Raw genomic sequence first — 12,625 nt, 5'->3', positions numbered from 1 at the left:
CTCACAAATAAATGCAAGAATATCTATAAAATTCTGGTTTATGAACAGAGTAAACATGACCATAAGATCTTCTTTTATGTCCACTGGGTGTGCAGCAGGTAACTTGACAATAAGGTTTTCCATTCCACATTGTAATTTTTTTTTTTTTTTTTTACAAATGAAAATATCATAAATAAGCATGCTCTCATTTTTTGTAAAAATATCAGCACAGAAACAGTGCACTGGGTGTTACTCCAGAAATCTGCCATCATAACATATTGCTGTATGGATTCAGGAAATGTGTTTTATTGCCAATGTACTTCTCAGTTTGGCTTTCTATACACCAGCCTTTCCTGAGCTTGCCAAAATGAAGCTTTTCACAGAAAGGAGTCATGTGAGAAACATGGTGACAGGTGGTAGACAGATCTGCATGTGTTTTGAGCGAAAGTGATAATGAATTAGGGAAGTTCCTCGACATGCTGACTTTCTGATGAGTTATAATCAGCATTTCTCCTGGTGTCTGCATAATCAACATGCTCTGATAAATAAGGTGCTTATGAAATGAGGGCATTCAGAAGGTAATGGAGAGGGAGGTAGTCAGGCCTCTAGAACTGTCTGAGTTTACACACTCTGAAAGATCCCATTTACTCTAGGCTGTCTGTGCTGTGTGTGGGGTCTGTTTTTAATAATACTAGCAATTGAATGGATTTATGTGGCATATTTTATCTTTTTCAGAATCTCAAAATGCTTTACAGTGACATTTGGACATTCACCTCAAGCACTACTGGTATGTAGTGCCCTGGGGTAATGCATGTCGGCCATTTTCAAACAAGTCAATGACTGACAGCTCACTGTAGCTCCATCCATTGTGGGGTTCATATAACCTTACTCTACCATCAATCGCTTTGCTGTCTTATGCATTGTCCTTTAGACATTTTATGTATTCCTCAGGAAGAATCAGCCAATGATTTGCATAGAATTAATATGGGAGAGCTTGAATGGAACAAGAGAAACTGTTTTCAAGAAACTATGCTTCTACTAAACAAGTCTGAAGTGGTAGTATTTATCAATGGCACTCATGATTTTTGTTATTTTTTTATGAATTAGCTATTGTTTGTTTAAGAGTCTATTCTATGAACTCTTTAATCAGTCAATTTTTAACTGTAAGTAATTAGGGCCTAAAGATTTAATTCCAGATTGTAACAGACTTAGAACAACACAGTGTTTAATTTAGCTGTAGAACAATCTTGTCCCAGTGGATTCATATGTGTTTCTTTTCAATGTGTTAATTTTAGATTGCCGGTTTATAGCTGAAGAGTCGGAACATAATCGGTTATTCAAATTTTTCATTTGTGGATCTAAACGAAAAAACTGGCCATGAAGCCATCACTGAGAATATTGCATAGCCTACCAACAAGGCAAGCTGCAGGCAATAGAGCACAGAGTGGGGAGAAAAGAGGGGTAATGACACAATGGAGCCAACAACAAAAATTCTTAATCTATTTTTTTTTTCTCAAACCCACAGCAAAGTGACACATACAGTAAAACTTTAGCAGCAACCAGGCTATGGCTGCACAGCTTCGGACAAAACAGTGCAGTTTATGAGAAGGAGTTTTGCAACCTTAAGAAGAGTAAAGAGGTGGCAAATGTTTTGAGACTTTGATATGGTCTATAATTCTCACGCATTATGAGGCCGGCCACTACATGGGTCATGTAGTCAAAAACCTGCTGACCATTTAGACCTTGAACTCTACTGACAAATCTTTAGCCAGCTGATTGAGACTAGAGAGTATGAAAGGATTATGTGGAGTTATAACTCACTCAGCTCTCTCAGGTATGACTGAGCTCGGCCACTCAGCACTGTTCCTGTAACTCAGGTTGAATGTTCCAATCTACTGCTGTCCCCCTGGACAAGACACTTAACCTGACCTACTTTGTTCAGTGTTCACAGGATTTCAATCGAGGTAAGAGCATCTGTCAGAGAAATTTAATTAATAAAATCAATTAATTGTATTAATAAACAGTTCAGCTTTGTAATTTAACAGAGCCAAAGGGAGGACAAAGGCTCAGAGCCTGTCCATGAATTTTTTTTTATTTTAATCAAAATCCTGTCAGAAGGATTTTTGGTGAAATTGAATGGTGAATATTGGAAAAAACACAGTTTTGGCTGCCAAACAGTAAGGCATCACAACAATCAAGCCCAAAGGATATAAAGACATTAAAAATGTAGGAGACTGGGAAACATCTTAGCTTGGCAAAGTTTTAAAAATGAAAAAGGCCACCCTTGTTTTTTTTTTTTATATACATGAGCCTTCAGAGAAAGATTGGGTTTAATATTATTCCAAGATCTTTAATCTCTTCCAGTATCAATGTGAAAAATATATATTAGGATGTGCCTTTTCATCTTGAGAGACATGAACACGCACATTGCTATGACAAATTATTAGTTTCCATAGAGACATAACTCCCTCCCTCTCTTGCTCTCTCTCTCTCTCTCTCTCTTACGCACAAACACACAAACAAACACACAAGAGAGAGGGAGTCAGCCCATAATAGTCAAGCACTGTGGGAATAAGCCTTTACACTCAAATATAAGATGTTAATAAATATATATATATATGGGGAGGACAGGTTCTACGTTCAAAAATCATTCAACTGATTGGAAACTTTATTCAACGAGCCCAAAACAACAACTAATGTCACAATATAGCATAATTCATAACACCAGCAGGATGCTGAATCTTCTTCCATTTGAAAGGTTCTATTATCATTCATACTTACTTTAAAGTTATACAGTATGTGAAGACAATGAAGCTTAATGGCCCTAAGTGAATACATTTATTTGTAGAGTCTTGTATCAGGATGCTACCTGCCTATGTCATTTGCCAATGAATAGGACACACATCAGCCCTTCGTGTTAGGCTAGGTTTATGTCGGCCAGAGCTCATCAGATTACCAATCCATAAGCTACCTCCAGCTACTCACCAGATGTCAACAGGTTTCCAAGTGTCATCAGTGAGAAATACCCCTTTTTCCAGGCTGACACTAGCTCTCCTGTGATATGGTGTGCCTTCTACAGTAGTTTTGGAAGTAGCCACTGGCTACTGTGTGTGTGTGTGTGTGTGTGTGTGATTGTGTGTGTCTTTGTATTTTCTTTATGCTTAAATTTTAAATACTAAAGTCAAGAAGTATACATGAAAGGAATAAATACAAGGACATTTCTGTATTGGTCCCAGTGCACTTATTATTCCCAGCCTATTGCACTTTGAATTTAATACCTGCGATTAAAATCCTTAATGGTCTCAATCTGGATCTGAGACATGCGTGATTCGAGCTGCCCAACCTGGATCCCAATGGGTTGTATTGTCTTTAGGACTCTGCAGCACCTCAGTCATCAGCCCCGTTATTCGGTGACTCTTACAGCCCTAATTCAGCCAATTTGGTATCCCACCCAAGTGTGAGAACATCAGCAGTTTAAACAGCTCTGGAAAAAGCTGCCAGGCTGCAGCTCAACAGGATAGAAGCTGAACAGATTGCTGTCCACATTCACGCAAACACAGCAAGAAGAAGTGAGCAATGTTCAACCAGAGGTTACTGTGCCACCCAGTGGACAGCAACCAAAAAACGTACAGTAGTTACTACAATTTTTCAACAGGTCTAAAGACAAATACAACAGTGAAATGGTTTCTGCTGCCCACTGCAGTTTCCACAGATAAGACAATGTGTGGTTCTACTTATACAAATAAGGAGTTTGAATTTTGTATTCTATTCACAGCATAACTGGCATTTGCAACAACCAGTCAAACAGAAATAATACACCTGCATGTTTGTTTGGTTTCAACCAAAGACATCAGCAAATGATGTTTGGGACATTGTCTCTGTCAGGCGGAAACCATTTCAATGACAAATATCAGCGTGTAAATATTCATCCAAAACGTAAGCATATATTGGCTTTGTCCAGAGCTGACAGCATAACTGCAAACAGGACCACTGATGCATGCAAATGGGCAACGTAAGCCAATCAAAGCCAAAAGTAAAGTTTTGCTTGGCATAATTTACAAGCATTCAGAAAAGAAAATGTTTGATATAAAGGAAAGGGACTACGTTTGGGCAACATGTATAATGCATGAGTGTGCTTTTATATTAAATGGTAAAATCTTTATTTGGGAGCACATCCAAATTTCACTGCAAAGCCAAAAAGGTCCCAGTATGGATGAATAAGTCTGTGTGGAAAAAGCTCCAAATGAGTGAATAAACAGAAAGCATTGCACGCCTTCCAGGAAATTAGCATTTACGTGAAACAAATGATTAGTGCAAATGAAGATGTGATCCAGTTTGAATGGACCTGGATGACATAATCAGAGCCGAATTCACTGCCAGCAGAGAACACAATTGCACATTGTTGGTTTTCAAATATTTACAGGCCGTTATCCCTGCTTGTGCTAGTTTTTTACAGCCCTGAGATCAAGGATGGCACTCGGACCTGCAAACATTTCAAACGAGGGAACTACTGTGTAAGTGAGAATTTAAGAGAACATTGTGGGGACAGAAAGAAATCCATGAATGCCGCTGTGTTTGTGTACTTGGCCAAATGGGCCGAACTGCAACTTAAACAGCATGGAACAAAAGAAAATCGCTTTTGGAGAGTTACAACATTGACACAGATCGTTCTGAGAACGTAAGGGATAGATATACCAGTCCAGCATAATGGCAGCAATCATCTTTGATTGTGAGACCATGTATTTTTTTATTCCTGCTTTTCCTCTCTATTACGATTTCATGCTTATTGAAAAGAGAAGAAAGATGAAGACACAAACACACTGAGCATGCACCTGATAAACATGAAAAGAAACTCGGACAAACCATCTCCCAGACATAAGTTTGACTACACTGTCATTTAGTGGAATATGTACTGAAAACTGCTACACAGCCCCACCTAGTGGAGTTAAGGGCCACTAGGACTCCACAAATCAATGCTGCGAACTTACAGTGAAATTCTTTAATCGCAGTTATATTGTGTAATGTGTAATTTATTACACAGAGAGCCAATTAGAATGAAACTTTGGTTTTACTTCATGCATAATACACAAAATAGACCTCAAGGAGATACATAAATCAGAGCTCAACAGCATTAATACAAGTTAGGACAACCAAGAACCAAAATACAAATTCGATAACTATATCCATAATGAGCCCCGAGAAAAAAGACAAAAACCATAAAATTATAACCATAAAATACCACAATCTGAATTAGTACAAAGTATGAGAGTGGTATTGGGTGGTGACGATTGGGAAACCAGTCTGTACTGGATTATGACCAATGATTCTGCTGTCCTGACCACTTCAGGAAGTTTTTTCCACCAATGTGGGGCCAGTACTTGCAGCCATAGCAACACACTTTGTGTTCAGTGCTGTGCATTTTCATCCCTTATATAATATGCATTTGGGGGTTTTCTAAATTCAGGTAAAATTATTCTTAAGCAATAAATAAATGAATAAATTTGTCCTGCAAAATTTCAGACCAGACCCATAGACTTGATTTAAACAGACCCTATGTCTGCTGTTGAAGAAGGGCCTCTTTATAGCCAAAATGTTTCCCCGAATTATTTATTCCCACATAGACTATAAGGTATAGAAACTGTCTATGGACATCTGAACTCTCAGTCCTCACCCATGTAAAAATGAGAAAATACTTTCTCCTATTTTAATCATGGCACAGTCTGTAGACAAACATGTCTTACAACATTTAAAAAATATATTTTTATCTTATTTTTGGCTTGAAAAGTTTACAATGGCAACCTGGGACTGATTGCTTCAAGTAAAGAAGCATCACATGATATTTAAAAATCCATCCATCATCCATTATCTATACCCGCTTATCCTGGTCAAGGTCACGGGGGGTGCTGGAGCCTATCCCAGCGTCCATTGGGTGAGAGGCAGGAATATAGCCTGGACAGGTCGTCAATCTGTCACAGGGCACACACACCACTCACTCACCATTCACACCTGTGGGCAACTTAGAGTCTCCAATTAGCCTACCTGCATGTCGTTGGACTGTAATTAGCCTACCTCCATGTTTTTGGAGTAAACCCCCGCAGACATAGACAGCCATGCCTCCCATATTTTTAAAATGATTTTTATATTTAGAATTGTGAATAAGTGCCATACATACAATCATTTCTCAGCTTCTAAATAATTTTTCAGGTACCTGAAATGTATTTTCTTACTTGATGCAAGATGTAAATCAATTTACACGTGTGTCAGAACATGCATTATGCAAAGAGACCCTGGCCTTAAATTACAGAATTAATTCATTCACACGTTAATAGCCTACGAATTACGAAACTGGAGATAATTGACTTGTCGGGGACAGATGGTTTCAGCAAACACCAACATCGGTTCTGTGAAAATAAATCTGATATTGAACTTTGTCGACACAGGCAAAATTGGTGGCTGTTTGGGAAAACAGGGTAATGATACCTGTCCAAACGAACTATCAACCTTTGTTTATTTTTTTTAATTCAATATAGATACATTTAAACCTGAACTACACACAGGGACTCTAGTTAGCCTGTTTCGGTGGGTTGTGTTTGAATCGTGCAACAGATTGCTCCCAGGCAGTTCCTCAGCTGTGGACAAGAAAATATGAAATTCACTGAAGACTGGCATTTTAAATGTGATATTAGCTGCTACTGTCATATGCATGCTCAGCCATTAGAGGGACCCCGCAATCACCTGTGCAGGCTAATTTCAATTGAGCGGATACTATCTCTGAGGAAAGGGTTCCAAAAGGCTCCTCTGTGTATCTAAAGAGAAACCCTGTCTAGTTCAAGGGTTATTTATTGGGCAAAATGGTTTAATCTGGGAACTTTCACACATGTCACACCTACCATAGGCGATTCCATAAAAAACTGAAAGGGTTGCCCTATGGAGTCAAGCCAAATAACTCTTTTTTCTGAGAGTGTACACATATTAGCATGGAAAATTGCACAAACCATTTCAAAATTTCTGTTACAAAATCTCACATTATTCCTTTGTATTAAGTGCACATATTACCAGATTAAATGTCCATTTTATGTGACCTAGCAACAATGGATCTGCAACAATAATAATGAACACAAGGTGGCGCATTATATGCACTAAAACATCTTGTCAGTTCCCAGACCGAACTTAAGACCCTGCAAATTAATATCTCATAAAAAACCCGTTTTCAACGTATAAAAATGCCAAGTTACTCAAAAGTATTGATATCAAAATGACGCCAAGTTACGGTACTACAAACAATATAGGCTATCTTGCCTCACCGAAATGCCATAAGATGTATTTCAAAGCAATGCTACCCAATATTTCCTCAATTCTTTCAAGTCACTTAAATGCATATGGGTGGCCATGAAATGCATATGGGTGGCCATGAGTGAGTTTTGGTAAAGCAAATATAAGCGTAAGAGAACGTTAGTGTAAAAGAGGAAATTATCTGCCTGAGGACGAGGCGGGATTCAATCGTTCAACCGGAGGTTTACCAGTCTGTCACTTTGTTAGGGCAGCACCATGACATGCAATGCGTGAAATATCATTAGCAAACCTGTCCGTGGTTTTAAAGAAGATCACAGGCGAGTTAGCACAGAAGAGCTCCCGTTGAATCCATATGGCTTTGCAATATTGTAGCCGGTTAACATTTGAACGTGCAGACGGTACGTCATAATACAGTTCGGGGAACGGCTGGTAGATATGGTGCAAAAGCAATAATTGAGAAGTAGTAGACAATTATTAGTGAGGGTAAAAGCAGGTTAAAGAAACACGTTCCTAGCTGGGCTTGAACCTCAGACCCTGTGTTCCCAAGACTGTAACATTACCCACTAGGCCACAGGCGGACTAGCTGTTTGTACTGAAAATGTTTCAGAGTAAAAAGGTATGGGTATTTTGCGTGTGTATGCGACTTTTTCATTGGGTCGTGTAGGTGAAGATTTGGCGGGTGTCGGTAAAATGTCCAATGGGGAGACATGTTATTAGTGGGATAGGCGGCAGGAAAAATAAGAATGAGAAGAAGAATGAGAAGAAGAAGAAGAAGAAGAAGAAGAAGAAAGAGAAGAAGAAAGAGAAGGAGAAAACGCAAAATCCCCTTAGTTTGGGGCTTTATTGTGTGGACATGTGAAGTTGTTTATGAAATCTGTCTGTTGAAATGGGGTCAGAATGTACAGAATTTAATGTTTTTAAGGGCTGAGTGTCTGTGGTTGTTGTGGTTATTTCTGTGGGGAACCCTGAAAAGTGCCAAACTCTCGGTGCTGTATAGGTATGGGGCATGCCCCCGCCAATGGCATACCTGCCATCCCAGTAAAATCCATCAGTATCTGTCCCCTTTTTCTTTTGTGCACCCTACTACAGTACCACTTTAAGTTGTCCATCCATCCAATCAAGAAACAAGTTTCAGCTGTGTCCTCCCAACAGAAGTTGTTATCAAAAGTGTCAATGACATTATGTTTGAACTCTTTGTCTTTAAACTACCCAAACATACCTTAACTCTCTAGCAGATGTCATCGTCATGTGCATCTAAAATGGCTAGAGGATATTTCTGATGAGATTAGATACAAGATATTTCAACTGCATTAGGAAGGTGAAAATCAAAGAAAAGATCAAAAGATACAGAGAAAATGAGACTCCCAACAACCATGCAAGAGCTGGTAGACCAACAAAACTATCACCATCACAAAGTACTTAAAGATTTTATCTTTGAGAGATAGGAAAAATTCAAGCTCCACTGTTGCTTCAGATCTGAAGAAATCCACAGGTGTTTTGTCAGTCCTGCCACTGTGAGAAGACAACTAAATGCTACAAGTCTGAAAGTCTGAAAGGATGTGTAGCTGTCAAAAAGCAACTACTGAGAAACATACACAAAAGAGAAGAAAATCTGTACTAGTACACCGAAAAAGAACATCTGAGATGTGGAGTAAGGTTGTATGGACCAAAGAGTCTAAATTTGAGATTTTTGGAAGTAAAAGAAGGCAGCATGTATGCTGCCGAAGTAATGAAAGACTCCCAGAACCACATCTGCATCAATCAAGCATGGAGGAGGATCACTGCAGTTTGGCATTATATAACAACATCTGGAGTTGGAGATTTTGTTTTGATTGAAGGCATCATGAAAACTGATAAATATAAACAAATCTTAACATATCATGCTGGACAACATTTTATTCTGAGCAGATTTATTCTACAGCAAGTTAATGGCCCCAAGCACACTGCCAAGAAGCCACTGGTGTCCTCAGAACAATGGACTGACCACCCCTCAACATCTGTGAATGCGTTTGGGCTTACTTACTGTAGATCGAGAGAAAATGCAACCAACTTCTAAGACTTTGGAGCTATTTACAAGAAGGATGAAACAATATCCCTACAAAAAACTCAAAACAAGTCTCCTCAAAAGAATGGAAGCTATATTAAAGGCAAAGGGAGGACACACTAATTAGTGAAAGATTTGACATTTGTGGAGTTGTGGAGGTTTTTGTGTAATTTTGTGTTAAATATATGTTTGCTGCATTTTCTGACACTGAAAACTTGCTGTTTTAATTTGAAAGTAAATACAAGAAAGAGAGGCCTCTGATATTTGCACAATACACTATACAACACTCAAATACTTCTAATATTAATAAATAATAATAAAAAGAACTATTAACACATTTTCCTGGTTTACAGGTTACAATTTGACGGTGCAGTTTACTCTAGTTGGTCTCATTCCTTTATGTCTAACTATCAGCACAAAGAGCCTGAGACCAGGTTTATAATATGACCGACCTCAGAAGTGACAGTTTTGTGAAAGTGAACATGTACTGACCAAATATGCAAATTGTAGTTCTGGTGGAATTGAAGGGATATTTAATGTTGGTTTCAAGCAGCAGTGTTTTCTGTTCTTGTCTGTTCCCCAAACTGGGGCTGCCACTGACAACAGCTAATTACGCCTGGATGCATTAATCATGTTCCCAGCAGGCTCTGCACAAATCTGGCTATCATTATATCATCTGGGAGGGCCAATGTTAGACACAAATGATTAGATCATCAGATCCATGTGAAATATAGGTCTGTGGATCCGGACACCACCTGCTCTAAACCAATACTATTGAACAAGCAACTGATTTCAAATACCACTCACTGGATATCTTACCTCCTTCCTGTCACTTTGTTTTGTTTCCCCATGGCTGACATTTTGCGAAAGACCATGGCTGATCGATCAGTGCACCCCGAGCAAAAATAAGATGTTTTCAGAAAAAAATGATAATGACAGACCTGAGATTTTAGAAGGAATGTAGATGATTGCCTTAAATTCAGAAGATGCATTAAAAGAAAGTTATTTATTTGTTCATAATCAGTAGACAGTAATAGTATGGGGTGTCGTACGTAAAATGTTGCACATTCTGTAACTCTGCTCAATTTTTCCACATTTAGCATTGTGTAAAAAACAGCTCTACAATTTTCAGATGTCACTTTTTTAAACATTTACAGAGAAGTTTTTCTAAAACTTTGTAGTGTAAATGATAAATGTTAAATGTAGGTACTAAACATTTGGAACATATGCTAATTATTATTATTATTTTTTTTTAATGTTTTGTTTTTGTTTTTGTATGGGGGCGGTCTTCACACAAACACCTTAGCAGCAGCTGAATCTGCTATCTCAAAATGGGTAGTTCAGACAAATTAGCTCAAGTTATCAAAATAGTGTCTGCAGCTGGGGTAAGGTATAAATCAGATATAAAATAAAATAAACGTTAAGATCACATTTGCCTGCATCCTTGTTATTATTTTTCAAGGTTATTTGGTAGAAAAGTGGAGGTACATTATAAGATATGTTTTATTATTTTAAGATCATCTTCAGGTGAGAAATGTTATACATGCACCCATGAGTATTTCAGTGTTGTACTAATAGTCTACCTCATGAAAATGTGTTTTCCTATTTCACCAATAACGTAAGTTTGTATGTAAGCTCGGAGAAACAAGCAAGAGAGAGCTAGATTTTAAAAACAAAATGTTCCACTCCCCTCCCACCCCTGTTACTCAAATCTCTCTCCAAGGCCCCTCCCTTCAAACACATACACACACACTGACTAATGTCTGAGCACTGGAGAGAGATGAGATATTATGTGATTTGTTCTATCATAATCAGTCGGAAGTCGCTATGGCTAATTTCATACAAATTGATGGTTATATCAAAAATGTTAATTTGTGGCTGTTTTACAGTTTCATCTTATTTTAGCAGAACAATATCTTGGCTTTTAAACGTATGACAGAACTGGAGTTTTGCATTGTTTGCAAGCTAGCATACTTTTGCCAGCTTATTATCACAGGTCACACCATCACCTCAGCTAGTTTCACGGCTACAAGCTAATGCGACTAATCTGATTTTATTTGAAAAATGTCCTGGCTTTCATGATATGTATGTTTCCATGTCAAATTCAGTGTAAAATGCAGTTTTAAAGGTTTTTAATGTAAGAATACTAGCTAACACCAGAGTTCCATTAGACTACAGATACGGCCGTTCGCCACGAGTCACATGTAGGGACTACTTCATGTCTTGGCTTTCATGATCTGAATGTCTCAATGTTAAATTCAGTGTAAAATATAGTTTTGAAGCCTTTATATGTAAGATGACAAGGCAGTACTAGAGTCTCATGTCCTCTGGGGGGCTAGCTTTAGCACTAGCTATCTCTGCAGTAATGTTACCTTGCTCTACTATCTGTTTAGCCCTGCCCACTCTGTCTGCTGTGGCAGTGCTGTGAATGTGCAACAGGTTTGACAGACGAGCAGACACATCAGTGAGCGGCCTGATTGGTTAAGATTCAGGTGCAGTGAAATTTGGAACGACTGATTTCAGAGCCCGGGGCAGTTATAAAGACCGGATGTTTTTTGTAGACCATTTCATTTATTGATATCTCTCAGGGTGTGAAGGAAATATAACCAAACAAAAATGTTCTACAATAAACTAACTCCTTTAACTACAATAGCATCCTAGCTGTAGTGTTTAATAGTGTAGTTTGTTTTAATGCAAACAACTATTCAATTGCATGGTTTCCATATTCTCCCCTATAGGCTGAAAATTATAGACATTCATTTTTTCCCTTAGTCAAAACTGATCCATGTATGAATACATTCATATTATAGTTCCACCTGCTCCAGGGGGTGGCATGAGTATTTATGAATGTCTGTATTATGTACTCATATAAGGGCTTATAGAGGTAATTTGCACTGTTGTATCACTCACAGAAAGTCTTGCAGTTGGTCCATTGTGCCTAGACGTCCACGTGTATTTCTGAATACCTTTACCTAAAATGTTGCCAGTGTTCACCAAAGTATCCTTAGTCCCTTAGATCCTCGATCAAAGCATTCAAATGAATTAATCTCTTATAAAATAAATAATGTAAGGCATCTCAATCTCAATTGCTATACCAGCATTGCCATTTTAAGATTAATTAACCATTGCTAATAAACTTACTGACACCTATTTGTCTGTGGCTGTGTTTGTGAACTGAATTTGGTCACTTCTTGTAGTAGCAGATTGTTTCACCAAACAGTTCTTCACTGCCAAGTATTGGTCTGCTAATGTAATATTATACAATATGTGTCACCTAACTATTTGTATTTTTCTGTCTTACAGGAGGCT

Source organism: Anguilla rostrata, chromosome 6 (assembly GCF_018555375.3).
Source record: "Anguilla rostrata isolate EN2019 chromosome 6, ASM1855537v3, whole genome shotgun sequence".
Taxonomy (NCBI): Eukaryota; Metazoa; Chordata; class Actinopteri; order Anguilliformes; family Anguillidae; genus Anguilla; species Anguilla rostrata.
The sequence above is the reverse complement of the archived record's forward strand: the minus strand, read 5'-3'. Positions refer to the sequence as shown.